At 43.0% G+C, this 13953-nt stretch overlaps 1 protein-coding gene across 2 annotated transcripts in view; it reads right to left on the reverse strand.

Annotated features, from left to right (window-relative positions):
• The window catches only part of pde4ba (phosphodiesterase 4B, cAMP-specific a), a 199516-nt gene extending 190750 nt beyond the window's left edge, over positions 1-8766 (reverse strand). For both annotated transcript variants that reach the window (XM_086046216.1, XM_086046215.1), the window contains exon 1: positions 8420-8766. The gene's annotated coding sequence lies outside the window, so the exon portion shown is untranslated. The remainder of the gene's footprint in view (positions 1-8419) is intronic.
• Positions 8767-13953: the final 5187 nt, after the last annotated feature.

Below are 13953 nucleotides of genomic sequence, written 5' to 3' on the forward strand. Positions count from 1 at the left end.
AAATTCTGCCCAATTTTTTTCAAAACAATTACCATGGTGTGTTTTTTCTTAAGTTTCATACAAGTAATACCTAAAAACAAAAACTAATATAAAAGCGAACTAAAACTAAACTAAAACTAACGTTTTTGCAAAAAAACCTAACACAAATATAATAAAATGACAAAGATGCCCTGAAAACTAAAACTAACTACATTAAAAAAATAAACTGAAATAAAAACTACAATGAATATTCCAAATCTACAATAACTCTGACACACACACACCCACACACACCCCCACACACACTGAAATACATACACCTGTACACACACCCCCGCACGCATACACACAAAATTGTACAATGCTTTAAGCCTATCTTGTCATGTGTGGATCGGTATTTGGACCCATTCGCAGATGCCACCGAAGTTGAAGAGTAAAAAGTCTTTATCAAGAAAAATACAAAGTAACAACAGCAATCAGGACAGGAAGAAAGTGCATCCTCACTCCAAGAAGGTTTGACGTACTGACAACGTGTCAGTGTGTTACACAGAGATTTAAACTGTATGACTTCAAGCCTATATGGCATCATAGAGTACAAAGCATAAAAGGACCATAGCAACTGCAGAGCAACTGATACATCACGTAAACAAACAGTTATAACAGTACCCCTCCCCCCTCAAGGGGCACCACCTGCTGCTAAATCTAAAACAACAACAGAGACAAGGTCACAAAGAAAATAAAAGAAAACAAACAAACAAAAAAAAGAAAAACAATTAGAAAACATGAAACTAAAGTCGGCGGCACGGTGGTCGACTGGTTAGCACGTCCGCCTCACAGTTCAGAGGTTGTGGGTTCGATCCCGGCTCCGGCCTCCCTGTGTGGAGTTTGCATGTTCTCCCCGTGCCTGCGTGGGTTTTCTCCGGGCACTCCGGTTTCCTCCACATTCCAAAAACATGCATGGTAAGTTGATTGGATACTCTAAATTGCCCCTAGGTGTGATTGTGAGTGCGGATGTTTGTCTCTGTGTGCCCTGCGATTGGCTGGCAACCAGTTCAGGGTGTCCCCCGCCTACTGCCCAAAGACAGCTGGGATAGGCTCCAGCACGCCCCGCGACCCTTGTGAGGAGAAGCGGTACAGATAATGGATGGATGGATGGAAACTAAAGTCTAAATCAAAACCAAAATCAAGAACAGATCGGAGAAGGCCAGACAAGAGGTTCCCCGGCGGAACCAGTCCGGTGGGCGTCCAGAAGGCCAGAGTAGAGGGTCTTGGCACCAGCGGTCCGGTGGCCGACCCGGAGGCCAGACAAGAGGGTCGCGGCGGGGACAATCTAGTGGCCCTCCCGAAGGCCAGGCACAAGGTTCTTGGCGGGGCCAGTCTGGTGGGCGTCCAGGAAGCCAGACGAGAGGGTCTTGACAGGAACAATCTGGTGGGCGACCCGGAGGCCAGACGAGAGGGTCATAGCAAGGACAATCTAGTGGCCCTCCTGAAGGCCAGACGAGAGGTTCTTGGTGGGGCCAGTCCGGTGGGCGTCCAAGAGGCCAGACGAGAAGGTCTTGGCTGGATAAGTCTGGTGGGCGACCCAGGGGCCAGACGAGAGGGTCTTGGCGGGGCCAGTCCTGTGGGCGTCCAGGGGGCCACACAGGGGATGAAGCCAGCCTCAGGCCTTGTGCCGATGTAGCAGAATTCAAGAGTAGCCGCAGAGGTTGCGCCACCAGAGCCAAGTCAGAGGGCAGCCGAAGGTCTTGTGCCGTTGTAGCAGAATCCAAGGGCAGCCACAGAGGTTGCGCTGCTGGAGCCGTCGTAGCAGAATCCAAGGGCAGCCGCAGAGGTTGCGCTGCCGGAGTCGTCGTAGCAGAATCCAAGGGTAGCCGCAGAGGTTGCGCTGCCGGAGCCGTCGTAGCAGAATCCAAGAGCAGCGGCAGAGGTTGCGCTGCCGAAGCCAAGTCAGACGGTAGCCGAAGGCCTTGCACCGCCGGAGCAGAATTAGAGGGCAGTCGAAGGCCTTGCACCATCGTAGCAGAATCCAAGGGCAGCTGCAGAGCTTGCAGTGCCGAAGCCGAGTCAGAGGGCAGCCGAAGGCCTTGCACTGCCAGAGCAGAATCAGAGAGCAGCCGAAGGCCTTGCGCTGTCCGCCCCTGACTCAGTCAAACCTTGGGGCAGCCGCAGAAGTTGCGCTCGCCGTAACATTGTCAGAGTCTAGTGGTGCTGAAGAACTAGGATAGGGGCCTGCATTTGCTGAGGTGCCGGGAAGAGGGCCTGACACTGCAGAGGAACCGGCATGGGAGCCTGTAGTTACCGAGGTGCCGGGAAGAGGGCTTGGCACTGCAGAGGAGCTGGCATGAGAGCTTGTAGTTACCGAGGTGCCGGGAAGAGGGCTTGGCACTGCATAGGAGCCGGCATGAGAGCCTGTAGTTGCAGAGGTGCCAGGAAGAGGGCATGGCACTGCTGAGGCCCCGGGTGCAGAGGAGCTGGCATGGGAGCCTGTAGTTGTCGAGGTGCCGGGAAGGGATTCTGGCACTGCTGAGGCATGGGGACGGGACCCGCATTTGCTGAGGCGCCGGGAAGGGGCCCTGCCTCATCAGCCTGCCACCATAGAGGTTGGGACCCACACGAGACACGAGGGATTGGGAGTACAGATAGTGAGGAATACAAACTAGAAGAAACGGGATGAACGGGACTAGGTGAAGAAGTACGCAGTGAACGAGGTGTCTAAAAAGGTGAGGAATGTAGTGGCTTGGGTAAAGGTTTGTAATGATGTGACTTGGACAAAGCTGGGGAGGAACCAGAACCTCTACTCGTCTATGTTGGCCACCCCGTGGGGGTCCCGTGTAAATGACCAACCGGGCGCACAAGCTGGGGTCTGATGGAAAGTGTTCTGGAGTGGACACTAAGGAATCATCATCAGGGCTTAAATAGTGACTTGGGGAGGGACTCGGAAAACCAAAATCAGTGTCAAAATCTGAATCGGAAACTAAGGGATCATCATCGTACAAAAACTGAGGAGGGCTTGAAAAAGCAGGAAGCCCAAAATCAATGTCCGGATCAGAATCAGAAAGGAGATTAACCAAATCATCGCCATCTTCACAGTCAAAAAAATCTGAGTCTAAAAACAAAACATTGGCTGTTAAACTAGAAAGGGACTGTACAAAATTAGGACAAGTGGGTGGCAAAGATGAGAGAGACATGGAAGAAAAGACAGAGCTGACATGAAGGGTTTGGGGGTGGTCAGCAGGCTGAGGGCGGTTTGAGGCAGACCGTGACTTGCGACAGTTTGAGCGACCCATCATGAAGAAGCGACACGAGAGGTTCCCAGTGAAAAGGCAAAACAGCACCCGGTGAGACAATCACTATCTGATTTGAGGTGGAGGGATGTTTAGGAGCAGCTGGTAATGTCTTTGGCTTGAGGGATTGTGTCTGAGTCTGCTGGGTCCATGACTGGTCACTACGTTCTGTCATGTGTAGATCGGGATTAGGACCTATTCGCAGATATGACACGGAAGTTGAAGAATAAAAAGTCTTTATATCAAGAAAAATACAAAGTAACAACAGAGCTCAGGACGGGAAGAGAGTGCATCCTCACTCCAAGAAGGTTTGACGTACTGACAATGTGTCAGTGTGTAACTCAAAGATTGAAACTGTAAGACTTCAAACCTATATGACATCATAAAGGACAAAGCATACAAGGACCATAGCAACTGCAGAGCAACTGATACATCACGTAAGCAACCAGTTATAACATATCTGTCACAAAATGTATCAGTGAATAATAAAATCCCAGCCTGATGAAGGCATTTAGCATAGAACTGAAATCTCAGATTGAATGGTAAAAACATTATGGCTCACATGATGACAGTATGAATTCTACGACATTAAGGTCATTCAAATTTAGATCCATAATCCATGTCAATTCATTTTCCATTATTATCCATCCATTCATTATCTGAATCGCTTATCCTGATGAGGGTCGCGGGCGTGCTCAGATGATTTCAGGCAGTAGGCCCGGGTACACCCTGAAGTGGTTGCCAGCCAATCGCAGGGCACACAATAGACGAAGAAACATTTGCACTCAGTCCAAGGGCGGAGCCATGGGTGGGCCTGCGTGTGGACACCCACCCACATTGACACACTGCCCACTCAGTGAAATTCATGCAATATATAATTTTACATTTTTTGTAAATTATTATTAACCTCCTAAGGGCCAAACTGTTTTTTAACATGCATTTTTTATTTCTTTTTGCTATTTGGCCTTATTGGAACCTAATTAGAATAAAAACTAAGCATCATCTTTTAATTTTTTTGTATTGTATTTTGTATACTGTATTTTGACTGTAATATGTAATACTCTTCTGAGACCACAAGATGGCAGTGTAAGTGCCCACATATGTGTCCAAAACACTCACAGTTCCACAGTGCACCGGCTTGGGGACACAAGAGCTAGAAAGTACTGTCCACGTATGTGGCCACTAAGCCTTAAGAGGTTAAATTATTTTCTAATTTGTGTATCCTTGTGTGTGTTTTTTTAATTTTTTTTATTGAATATTAAGAATGGCATAATTGTGGTTGTCTAAGGAAGATCTGAACTTCACATTGTTCAGTTTGTCATTTTATTTGAATATATGATGTGTCGGGACAGGAGGATTGTGCTCAGTGAGAGAAATATTCAGGGCCACGCTGATTTTTCCAGGCCCACCCTTAGCCACCCATTCTGGCTCCGCCCCTGACTCAGTCAAACCTTGGGACAATTTAGAGTGTTCAATTATGGATGGCTAGACTCTCTGGTGGTAAACTTATTCTGACTGTTCGACAGATTGGCCTGTTCACGTGGAATGTGAACCACTACAGTCTGTAGTGTTGGGAAAGTTTATTTTCTACACAAGCTCGTTCATAGTTTAGTTCAGGGTAATGAACTTGTTCAGTTTGTAGTTCATATTAAAAAAAAAATACCGGTAAGTTCATCATTCCAAAAATGAACGACTTCATAGATTTTTTTTTTTTAACACTATACATTACTGCAAACCATTGCCCTCAAAATACAATTATGGCGTTTCCCCATTGTTGCCACCCATCCAGTTCACATTAATTAATAGACAGCTGCAAGTTTCACCCTACAGTCTCATGTGGAAAAAACTTGTTGCTTGAATGCTCATTTTTAATGGGGAATTAAAACACCCCACTGCCGCCGCAAAGGAAGAAGAAAAAAAAAATCTGTGCACTTATAAACATTTAAAGATCATTAGCTGGCTAATTTCCTGTACACATCCACTTACTGGCAGGGAGTATCATGAATTGATTGAATAGTTTACAATTGTTTAACTAAGATAGCATTCAGCTGCAACACAAGCCCTTTGTGATGTGATGAAGATGATGATGATGATGATGATGATGCCGACTGGAGCAAAACTGGGGACATCAAGAGAATATTTAAGATTGAGAAATAACGCAATGCTATTGCATTTTATTGCAAAACTTTTGTGTTTTAATGCAAGATGTTGTCATTATTTATAAAATAATTATTGCAAAATAACACAAGGTTATTTTAAGAGACTTCCACTTCCGGGTCGTTTGAATATACGCTGGTAGAGATTTTTACGGTCTAAAGATGTCCCACATAAGAACATACTTCGCAAGCAAAGGGATAAGGTACTAAATGTGAACAGTTAGTTAACAAAACTATCCCGGATTACACACACAAGACAGGCTGGTCGTGTTTCTGTCAGTGAGGTGAAATGGCTGACTCCTGTGGCATTATCCATGGTATTACATGTGTTGAACCACTAGAGGGCAGAATTTGCATGTGCAATGTGACTACTAGTAAGCACATTAAAAGCGTTGTGCAGGCAATTAATGAAGTCGGCTCCGTAGAAGAGAACATGCAGTGACTGAATATTTATTTGCATTAGCTTGAGCACAACTTAAGGTACATACTCCTGCAGCAGCGGACAGTCAAGCTACATGCTGACGTCACTCGCCGGTGTGCTGGCTCTGACGCTGGCTCTCATCACTTGTCGTACTAGTAGAATTCACGCTATTCCTCCTGTTGAAAAATCTCCAGCGCAGTTGGATAACTAGTGGCGTGTTTGAAGTGTTTGGACTCAATTTTTGTCATTTGCCCATTTCGCCGAGTCGGTTGAGATGAACTTTGGCCGCTTTGTGACCACGTCACACGCATGAGGGACGATTAGTGGGCCGGACTAAAATCCACCTCCGACCATGCTTAGTCCAACCCTTTTTTAAAACTTGTCTTCCCCCGTCCTCCGTCCCAAAAATCAGCATCCGCCCGGAACGCAGGGACGGACAGCCCAGCTCTACTGAATAACCAAATGACCAGTTTGAGCAACGCTCTTAAGTTTCCGAACGGTGGGAGTGAACCACTGCATGCTCTGAGTGTAGCGCCGTGCATGTTCATAATGGTGGTGTTAAAATCCTTTATGCAACAGATATTTGAAAACAAACGATGCACATGTAGAAAAACAATGTAACAAAACTTAGTGGCCTACATTCTTTATCCTGGGCAAAAAATTACAAATACTTCTCCAGTTTACTGCATCAGTTGTGAAACTGTTCTTGTTGTGTGTCTATATCGGTATTATATTGGGTGTATTGGGCTTGCAGAGAACACATTCTTGAAAAAAATGTGTTTCGGTTGACTTCCTCTTTATTAAAACAAATCGGAAGACATTTACACTGTCTTGGTTTCCACAATACAAAAAAAAAAACCTCATAAAAAAATGTGCATACCATATCAACTCTAGTTTGATCTGTGGTGAAAACCGAGAAAGAAAAACCGAGAAAGAAATAAAGAAAGAAAGAAAGAAAGAAAGAAAGAAAGAAAGAAAGAAAGAAAGAGAAAGAAAAAAAGAAGAAAAGAAAGAAAGAAAGAAAGAAAGAAAGAAAGAAAGAAAGAAAGAAAGAAAGAAAGAACCTATAAAGATCCACCAACAGTACTACATGTACCACATCTAAAAGTCAGCTGAGTTAGACTCCAACTCACCCGCGACACGAACGAGGTTAAGCACTATAGAAAACACACAGATGGATGATTGAGGAATGGAAGGGGGGAAAAAGTGCATGAGTTTGATATATTCTTGAACCCTTTGCAATTGCACCTGGCAGTTTTACCTGAACGAAAGGTGCACCAAAGTAAATTTGATATTTACTTGAACCGTTTGGAGTATCGGCATAGTTTTGGTCTCTTTTTGAAGTTAACACAATTTTTCTCCTCAACTGTCAGAATTTTTTTAAGTGCAACGGGCACTGAATTATGGAAGTTTGAATATATAGAAGGCCATGGGTTGTCCTTCTTTTATGTATTCAAACATCCATGGAATTGCAAAGGGCTACAAGCAGGAAGAACTGAGAGTCTGACAGTATCCACAGTGTCTCCCTATAACAGACACTTGACGGTAACAAATTGATGCATTTCCTCTTAATACTGCTAGTAATAGAGGAGATGAAGAGATGAATGGAAAGGTCACTCAAGGTGAGTTATCACAGTTATATCTTACAGAAAGGTTGACAAACTCATAGGTATAGTTTCCCTCCCAGGGCCTTTACTGTTGAGAAAATCATATAAGTAACCACATCATGTGGTGATATATACACACACAATGGCCTTGCATTGCAACTGAAATCAACCAAATAGAGTAAATATACAACTATGAATTTATGTTAAGGGATTTGGTGAAATAAAATACTTGTAATGTGTGTGTTTTTTTAATGCAACTTTGGGGCATATTTTGTGCCAAAATGAAGAAAACAGATGACATTTATCAAGAAAAATAAAGTAGACACACTTTATTTGCTGTATTGGGCTTCTAAAAATGATGTGGCAGGCCCAAATTGGCCCCCTGGCCTTGAGTTTGATAGTTTCTTTGGGCCAAAATAATATTCAAAATCATTTGTTCAAAAGTTATATTCTTATATTCTATCACATCCCATACAATTATTAAAGGAAATACATTGAAATTTCTAAGATACCTTATAATTTGTTTACATTTTCAGGGTCAAAACGCCCAAATATGTTTCTAAGCTGTAAATCACATTTAATTGTTTTGTTTATTTATGAACAGCCCCCCTGAAGCCACGTATAGATTTACAAGAATGTGCTTTTGTGTGCAAAGATGGCCTTCACCAAAACACACTAAAATTATTAGCATTATTTTTCCAACGTTGCATAATATGTAATGCAATATTGACACAGCACTGTAAACTGTCGCACTGACAGTAAAATAGATATTTACAGCAGTAGGCGTGCAGTTCAACTTGCCCCCCCTCACCCCCTCCATACCCCCCCCCCCCCCGCAAAAAACGCTTCAAAATGTATGCGTGCAACTTTTCACCATCGACTACATTTTTGGAAGGCTGAGCTAGTCAATTAGCAAGGCATTTTAACAACAAAAGTGCATGCAGAAGCGGAAACAAAGCGAGTCTTGCTTACCTCGGTTGAGCCTCCTCCACACGTGGGGACAAAGGGAATCCCTGTGCTTCTGGCGCGTTGTTTTTACACGACGAGGAGCATCTTATTTAAGACAGCACTTAATGTCCTTTAAGCGCTTCCTATTTTCTATTATTCTGCCATTCTCTGTTGGAATAAGTCAGTCTTTGTATTTAGCGACTTAATACCTCAGCCGGCCTGATCGTTTTGCTTAGATCCACTTCATGGGGTTGTTTGCCTTTCATACGAATATTCCACAAAAGAGTGCAAACGACAAACTGCGATGTCTTCCAGGTTGAAAGTTGTCCTGTGCAAACACGGAACTCCATCAGCGTGAGTTCGTGGGTCGGCGTTCCCCTCAGTCCTGTATAGCCTCCCCCTCCCTTCCCCTACTCTACTCTCCCCTCTCCTCCTCCGCTGCGTGGACCAATTGAGAGGCTTCAAGAGGGCAGAGAGAACCACAGCATCTTTGGCTGGTGGGACAATGACATCTGTCAGTCAGTTGTAGTATGACGAGAACTGCAATATAAAAATGAATCAAGAAGGAAAAATGGACAGGAACAAATTGTCCGATGTTAAAATCTTCATTGGCAGGGTTTGTAGTTACCACACTAGAAAATGCATTGATGTCAATTTTTAATCGCAGTCTATCATAGATCAGATAACAAATTACTTCTTATATGCACTACACAAGAAGAATTTAGTCAGTGCTTTTCATGGCCTAATTCATCAATCATCATACATTTTTTAGAAATTTCCCAACATTGGGATGAGCACACATGGGGACATGTTTCTCTCTCACGCCCCAAGTCATAGCATGCTATGTACTTCAGAAACAACTATCAACTCAATAACTCAGCCATGTGCTGGCGTCCATTATTCGTTATGCATGCGTCTGCAGCGTGGGTAAACTTCCATCGGCCGTCATTTGCCTTTTTTCGGAGGGGGAAAAATAGTTCCGCCCACAGGTCTAATTTTAAACGGGCTTCCGTCAGCAAACTTCAATATAGGTGTGATTGTGAGTGCGGATGTTTGTCTCTGTGTGCCCTGCGATTGGCAGGCAACCAGTTCAGGGTGTCCCCCGCCTACTGCCCAAAGACAGCTGGGATAGGCTCCAGCACGCCTCGCGACCCTTGTGAGGAGAAGCGGTACAGATAATGGATGGATGGATGGATATATATATATCCTAAAATACATCTCATTGCAAAATGTTTTGAAAATAAAGTCAGTAGTTCAAATAGTGTAAACAATACAATGTAAAAACCTTTAACAATAGAAAAAAATAAAATACTTCCACTACAACTGTTTCAGAACAAAAGTCAAGAGAGTCAAACCAAAAAAAGCAGCAATGTAACGAAAATACAAATATAACAATGTCAACTTGACAACTATAATACCTTCCATTGCACAATATTTTGAAAATAAAGTCAGAAAGTGCAAATGGAGTAAACAATACAATGTAAAAACCTTTAACACTATAAAAAATAAAATGCTTCTACTACAACAACTATTGTTGATGTTGTTTGGCTGAAAAGCCTCTGCCAGAGTACGTTGTCTCTGTGCCCGCGGGGGTGTCCTGGCTTGGGGATCTCCCCCCTTTACCTCCTCCCTCAACTTCGCTTGCTCTCTGTAGGGTGATCTTTTTTCATGTTTGTGTAAATTTGTAGTGTTATCACAGTAGCGGAGCACTTTATTACATAAATCACACTTGTCACTGTTCTTTTCTGTTGTTGTAAAAAAAAAAAAAAGTCCACGATCCGCCCACCCCTAGTTTTCTGTAGTATTAGCAAGAGTTGATAGTCAATATACGGGACATTTAAGGTCCCGTATGGGACAAACCAAATTAGCCCAAAATACGGGACAGTTGGCAACCCTAACGTCTACTCATTCCCACTTCAGTCTCTGTAAATATCCTGACTGGTATTTAATGCCTTGCCCGTCCTTACCGTGATCAACAAAGAAGCATTTTTGTTGTTGTTGTCTTTTTTTTATTTTTTATTTTTTTTATAGCAAAGAGCAGTGTGCGCTCGTCCCAGCATAAATCTATGTAGCTCTGCTCGCTTCCACATTTCCTCATTATCATATAAATCAGCCACGGAGAGGTTAATCCTTTTGATGTGAAGTGGGCATTAGTAGGGATGTCCGCATACATTTTGGTGCGTTATAAGCAATGAAAGTACAATGATCCCCAATGGCGAGTTTGTAATCGGTCCCTCCAGTGACTCCGACCGAACAAGGATAGAACGGTAGGGGGCGCGGCCATTTTCCTCATTAACAAGAGGCGTTATTCATGGAGTCACTTATTTCCTAATTTTTCCCAAATTTATTGATGAAATAGAAAATGACAACTCTTTTCATTTTCCCGATCCAAAAATATCTCAAATGAACTTGGTGGTGAAAACATGGCCATCCATTTAATGTTGCAAGTGATCTAAACTATAAAAGAAGTAATCTTTACTCTAAACACTAAGTACTTTGCATTTTTACGCATGCAAGTGATTGTTTTTTAATAAATGTGTGTCATAAAGGCATATTTTTGATAACCAAGTAAAGTTAACTCATGTTTGCAAGTCAAGGCAGCTATTGGATTTTACAGTGTACTATTAGTCTACTAGTCATGACTATGTTGACAACGAATTTAATAGTCAACATTGTCATTTCTTTATTTTGACACATTGTTTTTCTCATGAAACTGCCTAATCTCCAGATGCTCCTGCTGGACTGTCTGTGATGCACATGCGTAGCAGTGGTAATCCGAGTCATCGGTGATGTAAACAGAAACATTGTGGCAGTGTCATGGCTAACCGGTGATTGCAACGGAGTCCGAAAGTTAGGGCGCATTTCCCCCCAAATACTTAATGCGATGCAAACATGCCTTTCATGACAGCTTGGCGGGAATGCACAAGAATCTAAAAAGGAAGCACATTGTGGCTGATGCACGATTCCATTCCTGACAGGGACAGTCGTGTCTGGAAGTTAGCATTAGCATACAGGTTACGATGTTAGATGTAACTTTGTAACATGATGTTATGTTTGGGTACGCTAACATACTGTAGTGTCTACTACGGATTATGGAGGCATTAGTAGTGAAGTCATGTTTATTAACAACTAAAACACATCACACAAAGAAGGGGTTAGAAAGAAAGAAAGAAAGAAAGAAAGAAAGAAAGAAAGAAAGAAAGAAAGAAAGAAAGAAAGAAAGAAAGAAAGAAAGAGACCGACAGACAGACAAAGAAAGGAAGAAAGAAACAAAGGAAGAAGACACATTTGGGTCTCTAATACTCTGTAGCAGGAGTAACGATTTACTGTATTTACAAACAGAATGATTGTGTTCAATGAAAAGATGAACAAAATTGCACTGTTGGGACACATGATCACTGTGATTGGCTGTTAGCTAGCGAATCAATGCACTGGACAAGAACGGGAAGAGATGAATGTGGACAAACGGTGAAAATTGAAGCTATTTCTTAGGAACTAAATCAACTAAGCTCATTTTTCACATCTCCTCTATGGACATCATGGCTGTCTGGACAGAAGAGCGCGAAAAGTTGGCCATGACGGCCGACGTCGGATTGGTGTGTAGAGGCCTTTAACCAATAGGCTGGAATGACAAGAATATTTATCTTTGTTTTCATTTGGGGAAAGACTATTGTCATGGTGATGAGGGAGATGAGCCAAAGCCCTGTGTTGGTGACTGATTTCGCTATATTTGGAGAGAGGAGGAAGTCGGGTCGAATCAACAATCACGTCTGATGGCAGTGATGGCAGGCACTTACTGTTTGATTACATACATATTGTCTGCAATCCAGTGTTTTTTATTGTCAAATGAATGCTTGTGTTGGTTTTCTACTGCTTTTAAACAGCTAAGATGATATATTGTTAGGGCAGAAGTGTTGTGTGGTGAGGGAGATGAGGAAGATTAAAATGGCCATCTGTTGCAAAACTGTCAGCTCAGATGAGGATGTGAGGCCGACAGCTGACACATCCCAGCGAGTATGCCAAAATATTTGGGATTCACGCATCTCAATGAGGAAGGATAAACTGTCAAATTAGAGCTTTGTATAAAAATACCTCATTTAGTGTCATCAATGTGAAGGCGCCAAAAGAGTTCAGCAGCATACAGGAGGGAGGAGCTGATTATAAATACTGAGACCTGCCTCACGATGTCAGGAGAAATAGCAGAAAGACTGACTACTGCTTGAATGAATGAATCTGTCACTGATCATGAGTTTGTATTTGGATAGCAATAGTATGCAGCTTAAAAGCAATGCTTTTAATGGCTTTGATCAAAATGAATAAATCAATGCTGTTGAGAAAATTTTGTAAAGGTTCAGCAATATATTGCTATCGTGATTACACAGTTTTCGGGCATCAGTGGGTCTGTGCAATCCCCCTGCATATTAACTGAATAGCTGGAAATGCTCAAATTTGCCATAATCCAATTCAAATCATGCATCAATCACAATATAGAACAGTACCCAAACGTTGTGGTTTCAATAACAAGTCTGTGACATGCTTTTGTGAAAATGCCCCAAAAAACAAGAAATCATTGCTAACTGTTTACACCATATTGCTGGTCTCACTAAAATTATTATTCTGTGGGCCCTGTGGATTTATCTTGTCATTTGATGACCCAGTAAAGGCGTGGGAGGCAAACCTCGGGTTAGGGGGCTGGATGGGGGAGCTGACCTGGGCCTGTTTTCTGAGTTTGGTTATTGGATGCTCTAAAGTTAAGCCATGATTGGTCGTTACCTGAGCCCTGAGCAAGTGTGATGTCATTTTCAGTCGACTCAGTCAGCAAGCAGGGAAGATAATGGCAAGGACAGGAGCAGAGTACAAAGCGTTCGTCGAGGAGCAAAAATGAAGTTTTGCCATGATTAAAAATTTGAATCGCCGTTCCACAATGTAATGATGTCACAGACTACAGCCAATCAATTTTTTTAAATGTGATTTTTTTTTTCTTCTAGTTGCAAAGTGTTCTGTCAATGTAGAAATTCAGTACCTTCAACAAGGTTAAGAACCACTATTCTAAAGATCCTATGGTCCTAACCGGAGTTGGGCCTTTTACTAAAAATTCCTGGTCCGTTTATCGCCTTCAGTCTGCAGCCAGGGTACCCTTCCACCGTCCGTCTATCTGCCTTTTTGTCCGGCCCCTACAAATAGCAATCACCTATAGGCCAGTCCGCCTTTCATTTTAAATGGGCTTTCCTTTGCATTTCCGTCGACAAACTTCGACCAACTTCCACACGCAGCCCATTCTTCTCCCCAGCTGAGCGATATTTGAAACGAAAGACTCAGCACGGCACTGAAGCCTCACCATGGCCGGACTAAATGCATCTCTTTTTAGGAGCCTAAAAAGCCTTGGCCGCGGCCAATGGGAACGAAAACCTCACCGTGGCCATTGAAGCCTTGCCGTGAAAATAGACGGTAGACGATGACATAGATGGAAAAAATGGTCGGGATCGTTATCAGGCCCCTGCAGAACTTGCTGACGAGCTGATCATTTGAATCAGGTAACACACCTGATTGGTGGGAAA

This window comes from Filicampus tigris, chromosome 12 (genome assembly GCF_054856515.1).
Source record: "Filicampus tigris isolate MCC_2025a chromosome 12, RoL_Ftig_1.0, whole genome shotgun sequence".
NCBI lineage: Eukaryota > Metazoa > Chordata > Actinopteri > Syngnathiformes > Syngnathidae > Filicampus > Filicampus tigris.